The sequence below is a fragment of the Pinus tabuliformis genome, chromosome X, assembly GCF_031772625.1.
Source record: "Pinus tabuliformis cultivar Carrire ecotype Pingquan chromosome X, CPIR1, whole genome shotgun sequence".
Lineage (NCBI taxonomy): Eukaryota > Viridiplantae > Streptophyta > Pinopsida > Pinales > Pinaceae > Pinus > Pinus tabuliformis.
The window spans coordinates 267,127,101-267,144,844 of record NC_142308.1 but is presented as its reverse complement, the minus strand read 5'-3'; positions in this window follow the sequence as shown (position 1 = coordinate 267,144,844).

Here is a 17,744-nt window from a genome sequence, read left to right as displayed (position 1 = left end):
CGACACCAGAACATATTTTCACATGGATCGACTTGTACTTCGGGCGAAGATTGAACGAGTAAGAAGATCTCGAATCTAGTTTCATCCATCTAGGCTGCGATATATTCAGGAAAATAAAGACATCAAATGTACATCATAGCTACACAGATAATCATTCGAGCTAAGGGACGATGGCTCTACCAGAATCATCAGTTTGCCACACAGACGGGTGTCTGTCCTATGTACACGAAAATGAATTTATAAAGCTGAGCATGGGAATTCTTGCCTCAACTAGATCATTAAAATATTATGAAGATAATGTATTGTATTGTATCTTATTACTGCTCACCTTCCAGTTCGAAAAAACCCTGGATCCTCATGATAAAGCATTTCACCCGACATTAAAAGATTTATGACCTCATGCTTTAGGGGGCAACTATTATATACATATTTGGGCACTGCAACCCCAATCAAATATGTCCATAAACCAAGGGCTTCTAAACCCCTAAAAGTGTTGTTTCAAACCCTAAAGGATCAAGGTCAACTGATTACATCATCTCCCAAAAGTTCTCCCTGAAAAACTATTCAGAACTAGTCAAAATTGAACCATACAGACTGCTCAGTGCTAAGGGTGCAATGCATCTCATCTACTACGTGAAAAAAGCATGATGAATACTGGAAATCCCTTCTATAGGGTGCGATGAGCGAGAGTAGACAAATGGCAGAGGCAGTTGGCTAGGTGGAAACCCAAAGAATCTTCTAGAAACTACCCATTTGACACTTGCCTCTCTGAATTCGCCCAGGGATGAGTAAGAGATCATGAAATCTCCAAGTGGAACTAAGAACTATCAGAGAAATGACACTAATCAAAATCCCAAAAGCTGACTCACCCATCTGCAAATATTTATATATGGATCTCTCATCCTAGAGATCCAAAGGCTGGAATTTTGTATTTTGTAAGGAAGTGCTGTTGGTTTCTCTATGCAACATTATATTGTTGGGTGATCTAAGCTTTTCATGAGGTGAAGAGGGCTTTCATGCTGGGAGGATGGCGCTGGGTTAGACCAATGGGCTGTAATCCTCTCTTCTACTACTTCTATCAATAAATCTATTTGAGTTTTCCTCCATATTCTTGTATATCTCTGAATCTTTGTATTGATATATGCATTTGTATGGTTAATATACACCTAATCCTATATTGTTTATGGTTATAGATCTCTATGCTTTGATGATCTTCTGTTGCTTTGACTCTACAGGTGTTCTTTGAAGTGGGACAAGTAAGGAAGGAGTGGCGAAGCTCTGTCAAAGGAGGGAAGAAACAAGCAAGGAGCCAAGCGAAAGACTGAGGTTGGTACTCTCTACTTCTCTCTCATCTATCTCTCATAAAGGAAAACACAAGTAACTTTAGTTTGTTTGTTTCTAAGATAGCTAACCATCTTAGTTGGACTAGCAGCTCTGAATGGACACTATTTTTCCTAATAACAAGATCTGACAAGTAAGAGAGGGGGTATCTCTCGTCCTTATCTTCACAAACCTTTGTGCTTAACTCCCAATCACGGAGCTTTCCCGGTCTCCCTAACACTATTGGATTTCACTCTTTAATCAGACTTCTATGTTTTACAATTTAGAGTGGCCTTGGAGAGTTTACTCTCCTCTCACCTAATCCAAGGCCCTAAATAAACCTAAAACTTGTTGGTGTATTCTGATGACAATACAAAAAGTTCTAGTTTATTTTATTAAGTGCTTGATTTTAAGTGGTTCTTTTTTTAAGTCAAAGGGACAATATGGAAATGAAATCGATGGTGTTTGTATGACGCAAAAGAAATTAATGAAAAACTAACTTATATGAAATGCACTTGTTTGTTCTTCAATGAAAAGCAACTTCTACTTTGGTTCTAAGAAACTCCTATAAAGAAAAAAACTTTTTCCTTTTCTTTTCTTATAGCAGACTTCACACTCACAAAAACTAAAAAGACTATTGATGCTTTAATAATGCAAAACTATCCTAATGCAAGATGTACATGATAATGCAAAATTCTAGATTACTCTAAAAGAAAATGAAAGAAATTTTTCGTAACTTTTAATAAGCCCACTTAAGCATTCGAAAAGAATATGAATTTTGAATACAAAATCTTCCCCAAACAAGAAGGACTAATAAAAAAAGATCACAAATCACTCTCAAAAACCAAAATAAACCAAAAATCAAACCTGGCAAAAGAAAGCAAAAACAATATTTTTTAAGACATTTCTTTTTCAAGAAACAATAAAAACAACTTTTCAAAAGCACTCAAAATGCTACTAAAGACTCAAAGACCGGAAGCAAAGCACAAGGAAACTTTGTTAATTACCAATTCAACACGAATGAAAACTTGAACAAAAAAGGGCTTCAACTTGCACTAAATGATCCAAAAGCAGCAAAAGAGCTTTGAGAAACTGACCAAGAAGTCAAGAAAGAAACACTTTCAAATTCATCAAAAAGAAACTTTCAAAAAGTAAGAAAAGGTGTAAGGCCACGAAATGATGGAAAGCAAAGCGAGTAGACCAATAATCAAGTTTGACACAAAGATCGAAAACAATCTATTGTTCCAAAAGACCAGAAAAATCAAGAACCTCGATAAGAAGCCTTGTGCATTCAAACACAAATCATAAAACTCACTCAAAAGAAAACTTAGGCAAAAAACTTTTCAAAGCAGGAGAGAATTCAAAAAAGTAAGCTCACTAAATAATTAAATTCAAAAGACAGAAACTGACCACTCAGAAACCAAACAGGCCAAGAAACAAATCTCTCTGGGCAGAAATATTTGAAAAAAGCATGCAAAAATGGTATATGCATCTGTGTCCAAGCACAGGTGTGTGTACACGCGCTTCTGACAAAAGAAACTTGTGTATATGCAGTTTCAGTTCATAGAAGAAAGTGTGTGTACGCTTTTGTAAACAGACAAAGGTGTGTATACTAAGTTTTACAAGAAAAATAAAAAACAAGGCTTGATCAAAAAGATCAGACTTGAGGTATAAGTTCCTATAGGAGCAGGCAATACTGACACAGCAAGAAAACCAAGAACTGAGCCCTAATGGACACTGAACAACCCAAACTAGGAATAACAAGATTGTTATCCCCATTGGAGTTGCCAATTCTTTTACGGGACTAAGTCCCCTAGTGATCTAAATTGGATCCTAAACACTCTCTAAGTTTTCATAAACTCTTTGAAGTTATGCCTTAAGATTCAAATCTCAGAAAGATTAAGCTATCAGAATGAATCCTCATGACAGTTGCAATTTGTGATTAGCACGGAGCAACAAATACCCTCAGTCGAGCACGCAGACCGTTGGCCCATGGTAACGCGCGCTGGCGCAAATTGGCAAAACTAGAGGCTAATTCAAGAAACGGGGGTAGTTTCTAATAAAGCGCTAATTTTGTATCGTAGGGCGTCCCCCTCAGTGAGGGAAATACCCGAGTGCCCGGACCCAAAATGACTATGAAATGTAGAAAAGTAATTAATTCGGTTTTGTGGAGCGGGATTCTATAAAACCAATAGGATATCGAAAGGCCTCAAGGCAGTAAGCAGTTTCAACTGACTCCTGCCCGATGCCACACATTGAGTGACACACGTCCGGTGAAAGAGAGAGAAAACTGCTCACATCGGATGGGTAAACGTCATGCTACTTACCCGCCCGATATGAATGACGACCATAGGATTTGGGGGGCCCAGATCAACAGCAGAGGTGCGTCCCAATAAATGACTGGATTTGACAAGGTTATAAAGCAATATTACATGGGATTTGAAGTCCGACGTGGACGATGAGTTGGCAAAGGATTCGTGTTTCGTGGGCAATCTTGGAGCAAATGGAAATAATGGTTGTTCAAATGGGTCCAAGGAACCTAACACACTCACCCGTTGCAGAATAGGTAGTCACCTCCTTGAGAAGCGTTATACAGTGATGATGACATAGAACAGGTGAATTCAAATGGATAGAGGCAAAAGAACCAGAACATCGGGAAGCAGAAACAAACCGACAGAAAGTAGATTGGCTTTAAAGCCATGAACTCATAGAAGCAAAGGATAGACAGAGGAGAGTTAATTAGACACAAAAGCTAAGAGCAGAGAACAGAGAGAAGAAGCCGAGTTGACCTTAAGGCAGCATCAAGCTAGATAGAGCCAGAGAGAGTCAGAGAGTCTGTGCACTCCAGAGAAGTCTTAAGAGGTTCAAGCAGACTCCTCGGCATAGGCCTGTCATGTATGAGTCTCATATTGGGCTCATACTACTGTGACCAATAGACGTTGAATTTCAATAAGGAGAGTCTATGTACTCTAGTGCTATTGATTCATATCTGTTGAGTGAGACTCAAATTGAGCCCATTGTTGTAAAAACTCTACTTTGAAAACATAATAGAGAGCCCGCCACTGAAGGTTGGACCAGGAGACGTAGCCCAGGAGCATTGGGTGAACTCCTTATTAAACTTGTTGTGTTTATATGTTTTCTCTAACTGCCTCAGTGTCTATGTATTTCACAATCTTGTCGATCCATTGCATAAAGTAACATAGGAACATCCATGCACATGAGTCTATAATACCTTTAATTATTTGTCCTAGATAAATTCCAGATCAAGTGGTATCAGAGCTCTAGGTTACTAAGGTTCGACAAGCTTGTGCTGGATTTTGTTGTTGAATGCTAACTCTATCAAAGCTTAAATTAGGAGAAGAAGAATTGGTTGGAGCTAACTCGAAATTGGAAGAGTCTACCCTAAGAGGAAAATGTCAGAAGAAAACCCCTTGGAATCAGACTCCCAATTCATGGATGGTTTCATGACCATGAAAGCCATGGTAGAGGAAATGTATAGAGAATTTAAGAAAGGTAGAGAAGGAGATCCATCAAACTCCAAACAAGATAAAGGAGCAGAGGAATCTCTCCTCCATGACCACTCTAAAGGCAAAGGGAAAGAATAAAAACTTCCCACACCTCCTAGTAGCCCTAAAAACAAAAAGAAAACATCTTTGATTAAATTAGATTTTAAATTTGATTTGCTGATATATGATGGAGAGTTGAATGCAGAAAAGCTGGATAATTGGATTAGAGAGATTGATGTTTATTGCAGAGTGCAGAGCATCGATTCAAACAAGAGTAAGATTTAGCTGGCCAGCCTATGCCTTGGAGGAACTGCCCTGGTATGGTGGGAAGGCAGGACATAAGCTGACATGAAGAAGCATGGTAAAATTCTTTATTTCTGGAGTGAATTTGTTTCTACAATCAAAAATCAATTCTATCCACTAGCCTATATGCAGCAAGCCATGTTGAGTTGGCAAACTCTTCGCCAATTAAAAGGGAAAAGTGTACAATTCTACAATCAAGAATTTAGGAAAAGAGCTTTGATTCTAGGACTTTCTTTAGACTCACCTGAAACTCCGCTGAAGTATATAGGTGGTCTACATAGCTACTTAAGGCACACTATTCTCATGTTTAATCTCACTAGCATAGATGTGGTATCTATTTAGGCTACACATCTAGAGGCTAGAGGCAAGAATGTGAACCCAGAAGTTGGGGGATCAACAAAACCCATTGCAAACAAAAGATAGAAAAAGAGAAAACAGAAATGGAAAGAGAGGAAGGCAAATATTGAACAAAAGACCAAGTCTTCATGCACTCACTGTAAGAAGGATGGGCATGATGATGAACAATGTTGGATCTTGCATCCAGAGCTGAGACCCAAGAAGTTCGAGGGCAAAAAGAAGAAGATTGTGGCAACTATTCAAAAGGATTTGGGGTCAGACTTAGGAGATGAAACAACAATCGTAGCCATAGGTATAAAAGGTAAAAAAATTTAAGAATATACTAGTAATTTTGCAAAATCTACTAATAATGAAGAAAATGGGAGGAAAAAACATGAGCTTTTTCATATTCAAGTTATTTCTAAGCATCAAAAGATTGATACTTTATTTGATAGTGGCTCACAAGTAAATTTAATTTCTGAAGAAATTGTAAAGAAGTTGGGATTACTAACCACACCTCACAAAAAGCCATATCCATTAGGTTGGTTATGTGATAAAGCATAGCTACAAGTGACTAGACAATGTAAACTTAGGTTTTCTTTTGGGTCAGCATTTGTAGATGAGGTTGAGTTAGATATAGTTCCTTTGGATATATGTGGAATTGTTTTAGGAAACCCTTACTTATATGATACGAAAGTTATTTTCTATAGAGCTGAGAACAAGTATCAACTCGTTAAAGATGGAATCAAATATATTGTAAGAGCTCATAAACTCAAGAATAATTATACTCTCATAAACTCAGGACAGATGAAAAGAATTGTAAATTCATGCAAACAATTTTTACTGATGGTTGTAAAGGAAAATAAACCTGATAAAACCAATGTATTTGAGGGTTGTGATGCTAAACAGCAAGCTAATTTAGAAAAAGTTGTTTCATACTATGATATACTATTTCAAGAACCTAAAGGTCTGCCACCAAAAAAGGAAATAGTACATGATATTAATTTACAACAAGATGCTCCATTGCCTAACATTGGAATGTACAGGTTGTCCGCTTTAGAGAATGCAGAAATCAAGGAGTAGCTATAGGAGCTGCTCGAGAAGGGGTTCATCAAACCTAGCACATCACCATGTGGGTCTCCAATTGTCTTGGTGAGAAATAAAGATAGCTCATGGAGAATGTGCATTGATTACCGAGCAATGAATAAGATAACGATAAAAAATTGTTATCCTCTTCCTCGCATAGATGATCTATTAGATCAGTTAAAAGAAGCTATTTATTTTTCCAAGTTGGACTTGCATAGTGGCTATCGTCAGGTCAAAGTTGGAGAGCAAGATGCATGGAAGATTGCTTTCAAAACAAAGCAAGGATTGTATGAGTGGTTGGTTATGCCTTTTGGCTTTATTACACAAAATATTGTCACCATGACTTTTTGCAGTCAGTGTGAGTCTATCACCACTCATACTGTCCTCCTTTGCAAGTCTTAAACCTCAGCTCTTCATGTCAAGCCTTAAAAATGAGAGAAAGTCCTTGAAAATCTCTAAAACTCTGGTTCCGCACTTTCTCTTAGCATTACCTGCGGTCCCGCACCCCTTGGTCATGTTACCTACGGACCTGCCCGCTCTGTCTCTAAAGGAGTGGGTGCGGACCCCTGTAAAAGTAAAAAAGGCACAAGTTTATTATTAAAAACTCACTTTGGATTAATTCTGGACGCTTCTAGAAGGAATCTTGAGGTGGAAAGTTCGCTCCTAGGTGGTTCATGCATCCCATAACTAAAGGAGCTAACCCCTTGATGAGAGGAGCTTATCCCTTTGAAGGAGGACTCTATCCCTTTGAAGGTGGACCTGGTAACTTCCTTCCTCTGCACTATAAATTGAGGCATTGGGCTGGTTGCTAGGGAGGTTGAAAGATGAATATTTTTGAGGGTAAATGTTGTTGGAATTTAGACTTCCTAATTGAGCTTGAGAGGAGAGATTACATACCTTTTGGCTTCATTGGGAAGAGAGTGAAACTTGTCAAAGTAGAGGAGATTTTTGCTGGACCCTGGGAGGAGCTTGTACAACATCAAGGCACCAAGGTTGTAAAGTTCTTCTTTGTTTAAAGTGAATACAATCAGATTCTTTTTTCTCAATAAATTGTCTTCTATGGTTTATTTCATGAATTCCTTGATCATCATGATAAATATGGTTTATTATATTGGCTATGTAGGTGTTATTTGATGTGTGCCTGTTTGTGTTTACAGGTTCTTTAAAAGGGAGCTCATTTGGACAAACGGAGCGTGGCTTCCACAAACTAGCACTGGACTTGAGGTAGGATCTGAAACATCTCTTGGATTTTGTTTATAAATTGCATATTTAGAGAAAGATAGAATTTGTTTGGTTTGCTTGTCGCTAGATATCCATAGATACTAGGGAGATCGGTATTGTCCGCAAGAACGATTTATCCGCCCGAAAAAATGGTGACTCCGTTGGGGACTTGAATTTTTGGTTTTTGCCTTTGCTTTTACTTTGACTTGAGAAAATTTTCTCTGTAACTGGTTTTTGCTTGGTGTGTATGAGATTGGGTAGTTTCTTTAAATTTTGAATTATTTTTTGTTTTTCATGTTTTAGGAAGAGGACCACACATTTTGGTTGTAACACAATGCGGACATCCCCTCACTGTTGCTTTACCACACAGAGCGGTACCACACCTGGTTATACTGGGGGCCTGCGAACCCTATCAAATTTTTGAAAAACTTAAAATTTTCTCATTCAGTTAAGCTAAGGATTTGTTTATGTGTTTTAGCCTCTGCCCAGATCTACACGTTTCTTGTCAGAAGCTTTTTGTAGGTAAATTCCATTGGCATTTACGTTTTAGGTGAATTTATAGAAGTTTTGTGTGCCTGGCTTGATTTTCGTTTGGTCTTTGTAGTAACTCAGAGCTTAGAAGCCTTAGAAACCTCAGATCACCCTGGTTTTTTCTGGTCTTCTTTATGAGTCTGACCGATTTGTAAAATCTACCTTTGGTGAGGAATACATCTTGTTTTTCTCTTTGTGAAGCTTCGAAAGAACTTGTTTTGAAAGTTTTGGATTTCATTTTTAAAAAGAAAACAAAAGCTGGTTTTTTTTTTTATTAATTTGTTATTCTGAACAAGTTAGTCCTTAGTTTGTTGATAACTAAATAAAACGTCCTTGAAAAGAAATTTTGTAAGCTTTTACTTCAATTAGGTTTTAATTTATAGATCTCAAAATTAGATTTTTTAATAGCTTTGAGTGTGTTCTAGAAATTTAAAAGAAAAATATCTTTTGAAAAGTTTGTTTTCGTAGTATTTGAGTGTTGAAAAGAAAGGGATATTTTTTCGTGAGCATAATTAGTAGTCTCGTTTTTGAGTTTATTGAAAAAGACAAAAAAAATTCTTTTCATTTGTTTGTTAAGGAAAGATTTGTTTTTTCAAGCAATTGCATTCTCAACTCTTTCTTTAGCTAGAACTTCATTGAAGAAAAAGGATTGTTTATCATCTTAGGTGCATTTTTAGTGTTTTGGAGTCGAGTCTTCACACCATAAAGTTTCATCTCCACACCTTTTGACTTAAGAAACAACCATAAAAATAATGCTTAAAGTAAAATTTATCTAGAAATCTTTTTATTTCTAGGGCTCTTTATCACCAACATAGCTTAGGCTAGTATCTTGGAGTAGGGAGTAATTAACTCTCCAAGATAGTAAAATTAAACAAGTAGTTGTATCTTGCGGTAGGAGATAAATTCAGATTGTTACATCTATGCTCTGGGAAGCTCCTCTTAAAGGAGTCAAGCACGAGGTCATATCTGAACCAGTGGGGTAATCAATCCTTCCTCATTGGGAACGATAGCAATTATACACGTATTAAAAATGGTAAACCTCGGATTAACCATTGTCGAGGAGCCTGGGGTCACTTGTTGGTAAGCCTTGCATTATGTCAAGGAGCCTTCAAGGGGATTTAGCTTTGCTACTCTGCCCTTAAGTGTGTATCAGATCATAGACTATTCCCCCAGGTATATTTGTTTCCGTTGGTAACCATAGTGACCATATTAGGATTCTTTCCTAAGGTGACGGTGGAGGGAAGATCCCACTGTACCTAGAGTAGACGTCGACTAGACTCACTTGGACTCTCTTGGGGGTTCTCTTCACTCGAGACGGTTTAGTGGAGAAACTTGTGCCAGTCTGTTTCATTAAGCAAGTTGTCGGGGTAATTGTTCCAACCGCCATTTTTGTATTGAATTCTGCGACGTTGGATTTCATCACCAACTAGTGTTTTCGGTACGGAAAGTTACTGTTTGTGTGTGGTTTGACCTCCTAGATTCTTTAGGCGTGTGATTCAAAACTGTTTGGTTCTTTAGAGACTTTAGGTGGTTTTCATTGAGATTTTTCTTTGTTTGCGTGTGAAGTAATTAAAATATTTAATCGTGGCTGAATTACCGAGACAATCCCGTAGACTTCGGGGCCAACCTCCTGAGTTTTCACCAAGCCAGCTTGAAGGGCTACGAGCTCTTGTAACTCCTAGTGACAGTAGAGTTGGGTCACCAGAAGAAGGAGAATCTTCTTTAGTTGTGCATCCTGATTATCAAGTTCAAGCACCAGAGTATATTATTGAATCTACTTCAATTTTCGAAGTTATTGGTAGTTTTTCTTCTACTAGTGAGTTAGCTTGGGAACCTGAAATTTCTGAACCTGAAACTAAACCTGCTGCTACTCCATCATCAGGATTTTCCTTTGCAACTTCCAGTGGTCCTGGTTCACCCAGGGTAGAAAGAGTCATTACCAAAAATCTTCCTTCTGGACTTATTACTATTGAAGAACTTGTTACTCTAGAAGAAGGTATATCTATCCCTGAAAATCAACCAGCTATAGAACTTAGGGAGCGTGAATCGATCTTTTACAGTCCACCTAGGAGGGATGCTTGGTATCTTTCATTGACCAATTTTTTGGAAAACCTAGGACTAAGTTTTTCACCACCTCGCATTCCTTTTCATCCAACACCTAGAGGTTATTATCCTCCTTTGAATATGTCGAGACAGTCATCCATGTTTTCTCAATCTCTAGAAACATTTTTATATGGCATTCCTTCTGTTCCCTCTGGGTATCAGTCACTTACTGGTACTTTTTCGGCAGCGTCTCTTCAACCTGTTGAACAAGGGTTATTAACTAGTAATAACGGAACTAAGCCGTTGAGTGTAGAAGATATTCTTATGATGTCAGGTACCATTCCAAATCCGCAACCTCAAGGTAGTCAGTTATTGCCTGGGGGGCAACCTCAAGGTCCTCAATTATCGCTTGGGGGGCAACCTCAAGGTACCCAATTACCACCTTGGGGGCAACCTCAAGGACAGTACATACCTTCGGAACAATACATTCCTCAGGGTCAACCCCAGACTCAGTATGTACCTCAAGGTCAACCCCAGTATCAATATATGCCTCAAGGTCAACCCCAGTTTCAGTACGTGCCTCAAGGTTATCAACCTTAAGGTCAGTACCCAACCCAAGGTTTCCAACCACCTTCAGGTCAATCATTTGTCCAAGGAACTAGAAATGTACCTTTGAATTATCAACCCTACCCTCAACTCAGTTATGGTCCTCAATATGCTCAACCTTCTATGGGTCCATACCCCGGAATGAACGTAGTGTGGGATCCATCTCAATCTCAACAGATCTTGCAACCGAATGTGCAGTTGTCATCTCAATCTGGACAACCCTTGGTTTCTGGTTCAACCCAGCAACCTGTCCAACCTACTATTCAAACTTCTGCACCTTCTGTAGTTTCTCAGCCTGGGCCTAGTTCACCTCGAACTTTGCCTCAAACGACTGCTGCAACATCTGTTCCATCTACCCCACCTACTTCTGGAGTATCGGCAGCTCTAGTTTCTACTGTTCCTGTATCAACTCCTCAAGCATCTTTACCTCAGTCTAGACCTATAATTCAGACTTCAGTTCAAATGCTTGTAGGACAACCTGGTCCAAGTATGGTTGTCACAAGTCAACCTCAATTTACTTATCAACCGTACTAGGGACAGTACCAATTCGGTCCTGCTGTGCAGAACCCAGTCTATCAGTATCAACCGTACCCTGGATATACTTATCAACAACCTCAACAACCCCAGTACGGTCCAGTTAATCCTGGTTTTTCGGGAGGATATAATATCCCAAATGCAATTCCAATTCCAAGTTATCCTGGATATCCTCCTCCTGGGGTTGGTCTCATGACCTAGGGTTTTCGAGACCCTAATCATCAGTTACCATTCATTGCAACATTGGACTTGCCTGATTTGTCACGCCTTACGAACGATCAGATTAATTATCTTCCGTTTTGGCTGCCAATGCCGAATAAGTTGCCCAGTGACATCCCAAAGTTTGAAGGTAAATCAGGAGAGGATCTGTCAAACCATGTGATGACTTATCACCTCTGATGTGCATCTAACTCCATTTCAGATGATTGAATTCATTTACGTCTTTTTCAACGCACTCTAATTGGTCTTGCAGCCAAGTGGTACATTGAGTTACCGCGAGCCACTTTTTATAATTTTAGTCAGCTAGCCACTTCGTTCTTAACTCATTTTCAGTTGCCTGACAGATATGACAATGACACGGAATTATTAACTTCATTAAAACAGTCAACGTCCACTTATATTTCAGATCACATTCATGAATGGAGATGTCGACAGCATTTAGTGAAAGTTTTTATTCCGGATCAAATCTTAGCAGAATGGTTTGTTAAATCATTATTACCCAAAATCACTGAGGATGTAGCTAAGGTAGGAGTCGTTACTGAAGAGCAAGTAATTGCTCAAGCTCAATACTTTGACCTCGTTTATACGCAGTCGGGTACTTTACACGAGAAAATCCCCGACCTTCCTAAGCAAAATCAAATAACTGCAGCTCCTTCAGGGTCTCATGCCACTGATGGTATGATTGGTACAGTTAACACCAAAAGTAAGAAGAAATCTTCTAAGAATTCTTCTCCTATCATAACTTTACCATATTCCCCGACATGAGACTCTTCCATGGAAATTTCTACCGATATTCATGTCGTAGAGTCATCTACGACCAAATAAAAATCTGGCAGTAAGAAGAAAGGGAAGAAGAAAAATAAATCAGATAAAAATTCGAAAGAGAAACTAGATAAAACATAATCTACTGATGAGAAACGTAAACCTCGTTACCTTGTCTCCTTTGTGACAAAGAGCATTTTACAAGAGAGTGCCCTCATCGTGCTAAAGTTGCGAAAATCGTCAAAGGTTCTCAAATGCCTACTGTCTTGAAGGACCCTTTTCCTAGTCAAGACAGTAAGATGATAGGTTCTTCCTCAAATGCCTCAGAAGAACCCATAATGATGATGTCCCATGTTAGGATTGTGACATGATCACAAGATTATGGAAGTAAAAGTCCTGTTGGTGGTAAGGAAGCAGAATCTGCTAATTCAAACCCATCAACTTCAACTCCTCGTTCCGATCCGCTACAGATCGAGAAACCTAACCCAGACTTAGTAATCAAACCACTCGCCAAGGGTATACTTCAAAAGTCAGCTTTCAATCCACATGCAAGAGCTGCTCAGAACTATAACATTGTTGAAGATTTAGCCATTTCACCTTCAGCAATGTCAGCTTTGGAGGTGCTGCAATCATGTCCAGCACAGCGTAAATTGCTATTGTTGGCTATAGGAGCTGTTGATATTCAGGACTTGAACCTTATAATCTTCGATTTAGAAAATAGTACACCTTGCTTACCTCATCAAATGGCTTTCCAGATTCCAGTGTTAGTCAAAAACAGACCTGCTATAGGACTGTAATTGATGAGGGAGCTTCAACATGTATTATGTCGATGAAGTGTTGGATATCACTTGGTTCTCCTACACTTAATCAATCCCCGACAATTCTAAAGGCTTTTGATGGCCGTGGGTTCCATCCTTTTGGCATTCTATAGGATTTACCTATAGGGGTTGAAGGCAAAACGGTTAATCTAGATGTGGAAGTGGTTGATGCCCCTCTAGATTACAGCCTTCTCTTGGGTCGTAGTTGGTCTTACGCTATGACTGCTATTGTTTCATTGGTCTTTCAGCTTATAAAGTTTCCTCACAATGGAAAGATCGTAACTATAGACCAGCTAACTTACTTTTCATCTGACCCAGCCTCTTCTGAAAGTATCCAGCATGTCAGCAAAACAACAATCCCTTATAAGGATGTTGGAGTAGGATTAGTTAAAGATTCTAATTTACTAGGAACTTTTTCCTTTCCTCCTCCTAACATATCGCCTTCTACTGCAACCATTAATATGATTTATCAGACACTATTGTTTATGATGATCCTTGGATCGTACCTTCCGAATCTGAGATGGATTCATTTGGTGATGCTATGCCTTTGAGTCCCTATGAAATTGCGTATCAGGCTGTACAGTTGTTTTCTGATCCTTCTTCAACCAAAATTGACTTAATGAATGTGGTCCATGAAGAATCACTTTCAACATCAAACTGAGATTCAACAGCTTTTTCCGAACTTGTTCATACTGATGAGTAGATCCGTGAAATCTTGGTTGTTGATGATTTACCATGGGAAGATCTTCATCATAGATCTTCATTTTTACCTGAGATTGATCATTTTGAAAATGATTTTTCATCTATTTTTACAACTAATTATGTCAAGGAACCACAGAATCCATTGCAAAATCCTGATTCTGAGTTAAATTTGGGAAATATTTCTCGAACAGTTCCTATTGACATTTCGGTTAAACCTGGAATTGTTGAAAACATTCATATAGGTGCCTCTTGGACGGAAAATGAACTTCAAACATATAAGGCCCTATTTCAAGAATTCTGAGACGTGTTTGCCTAATCATATGAGGAAATGCCAGGAATTGACCCAAAAATTATTGTTCATGAAATCAAAACTTACCCGGATGCTAAACCCGTCCGGAAACGTTTGCATCAGATTCACTCGCGAAAAGCTGTTGCTATTAAAGCAGAAGTTGAAAAATTACTTAAAGTAGGTTTCATTTATCCAATTCCCTTAACGGATTGGGTATCGAATATTGTTCTTGTTAATAAAAAGCAAAGAACAAAAGAATATGTATCGATTATAGGGATATTAATCGAGCCTTTCCAAAAGACAATTATCCAACTCCCTATATCGATCAAATCATTGATGATTGTGCCGGTAGTGAAATATTCTCCTTCATGGATGGTTTTTCCAATTACAATCAAATCAACATTCTACCTACTGATCAACCAAAAACGGCTTTCATTTGTCCATGGGGGACGTTTTCTTACTGCAAATTACCTTTTGGGCTGAAGAACGCAGGAGAAACTTTTCAAAGGGCCATGTCTTATGCCTTTCATGACATCAAGCACATTGTGCAACCCTATCTCGATGATTTACCTGCTTATTCATTACGTAGAGTCGATCATCTTATTCATTTACGAGCAAACTTTATCAGATGTAGGAATTATCGAATTAGGTTGAATCCACACAAATGTGTTTTCTGTATAGAAACGGGTCAGTTAGTGGGATTTGTTGTTTTGAAAGTCAGCATTTGTGTTGATCCTTCGAAGGTTGAAGCTATTTTCAAATTGCCTCCTCCTTCGACTCTTCGCCGAATCCAAAGTTTGCAAGGGAAATCAAACTTTTTACGCTGATTCATTCCTAACTACGCTGAGATAGTGTTGTGACCACCAACAACCCCCCTCCTTCTTTAGTATTAGCAATAACACTAAAGAAGTGGGGAACCTTAGTAAAAAATTCAAAAAAATTTATAAAAATTTTTGTATTATACTCCTCAAAAAATACATCGCACGGAGAAGAGTGAAACATTTCTTTATGAGCACAATAAAAACTGTGAAGAAGCGATGTGAAATTCATCGCATCGCATACATTAAGAAGCGCCCATAAATGAAAATCTTAAGAAATCTCCGATGGCCGATATGCGACATCGCATAAACACCACACAATAACTTAACAAATTGCAACGATAAATGCGATCTGCGATCTTGCAATAAATGCGATCTTGCGATAAATGCGGCCTGCGATCTTGTGATGTTGCAATCCTGCGATCTGTGCGATTCTGCGCTAAACTGATCAGGAAACTCTGCGATGACACATCTGGAAAATGTGATAAACGCGATGCTACGATGCGAGTCGCAGAAATCACCCATCGCAAATTTTCCTCGGCTCAGCATTCAAGAAAAGCTATCCCTAAACCAAAAATTGGGCGCGCGCCTTAAAGGAAATTAATGAATGTACGCCAAAGTATTCATGAAGGACAGTTTTGTGTTTTTTGAAGAGTCAGTTCACTATGAGGTGTCATGATTTTATACATTCGTAGAGCTTAGAGCTTTCGTGTCAAAATTTATTATCATTACTCTTTTCCTTTGTGTGAACTGCAGGAATAAAAAACAGGAAACAACATGAAGCAATGTGCAGGAAACATCTAAGGAAAAAGGGAAAGCGTCAATGCTCAGAGAACAGAGAAGAGATGCCCTCATAAACGGATACCGCATGCAACAGAAACGCAGATTTCAGAGTATTACTGAACAGATGCTGATATCAATAGGTGATTCGACACTCAAGGTCAAAAGCTCACAAAAGCAGCATGTTTACAAAATTCTAAAGCTTATGTCTGGTAAAGGAAAAAGCGCTAAAGGCGGAAAATGCACCAGAAAGGCCTGGATCAAAGAACGGAGGCAGTTTTTGATGCGCGATTAGCGCCTAGTGCTAATCGCGCATCGCTAAGAAAATTGTTCAGAAAGCAAAGTCCCTAACTTGCTTAGTCATCCACGAGTCCGGAAACCGAGATAGCAAAAGCAGAAGCAATTTGAGAGAAATTTGGGTTGTTACCAAGTATATATGCAGTAAATTCACCCAGGCAGAGGATGATTCCCAAAAATATCTTCTAGTTTACTAAAAAGTGGTTCCAGCGCTTGCCATTTCTATTTTCGTAGCTCAAGCAAAAGCAGAAGACAACCAGCCGACTCTTCCCAGGCAAATGTTGCATGCTCGCAACACTAAGGAGCAAGTGCAGAAATAGTTAGAAATTAGATTCAATTTTTAGAAATAAGTTTGCTTAAATAAAGGGTGGTCATTTAAACCGTATCCTAAATTTATGTAATTAAGTTATTTAGTTAGCAGTATTTAAACCCTTCTCAAGCATTTAGAGAAGGGTCCAGAAATTTGTCAAAAACGTGTCCTCAAAACATGCACTTTTGCACCCTCAGAGGAGGTTTTGATGAATGAATGGATCAAGGTTTATTAATGTTTGCGTTTGATATCTGCTACTAATGTTGCACTTCTGTACTCTTGGTAGATATTAGAACAAGGAGAGATAAATCATTGTTGCTTGAAGCTTATGAGTAGGACCAGTCATAAATGGTACTTTTATCTCTTGACCATTTCTGCTTATATTCTTAAAGTGATATACAATTTTTAGTTGTTTATATGTTATTGCATAAATGTTTGAGTTACCGTTTGGCACTTTTGTACGGTGGAGTCATTTATTTATGTTTGATATATGAATAACTTATTATGCGATATGCTATTCACAACTATTTTGCCTAATTTTTTATGCAAAGTGGTTCATCTTAATTGATTTCCATTCTTATGATAGCTGAATGATCTTTATTACCAATTATTATTTGAAATCTCTTTAGATTGCATAATAGAAGAAATACATCCCGGGTTAGCATAGATTAGATGTGTTGTTTTCATTAGATTACAATAGCATAGAATTAGATTAAAGTAGCTTAGATTAGAACCCTTAGATCAACATCATCCAACTCTGCACACACACACACCCTTAGATTGGGAAACTGGTCCCATTATCCCCAGTCGGATCTGCTACACCAAACAGATAAGGAGTTGCCAACCAAGGTCTGGACCGGGTGGGTATCCCCCTTGTTGTCGACCCGATTTTCGGGGCTTCAACAGATAGCAAAGGGTTTTACCAGGTTGTTGGAACAGAATACTCTATTCTTTTGGGATGAGATAGCTGACAAATATTTTGATGCACTAAAACACGCATTGACCCATGCACCATTATTGCATCCTCCCAACTACAACCAAGACTACTTCTTATATCTCGCCGCCTCTCATTCCACCATCGGAATGGTGTTGGTTCAGGAAGATGAATTCGGTAGTGAACATGTGATTTATTACCTTAGTCGTGCTTTGAATCCAACCGAGCTAAAATATTCACATGTGGAGAAATTGGCCTTGGCAGCTGTTCAAGCTATCCAACGTTTTCGTCATTACATTTTACTACGCAAAACTACTGTAATTTCCAAC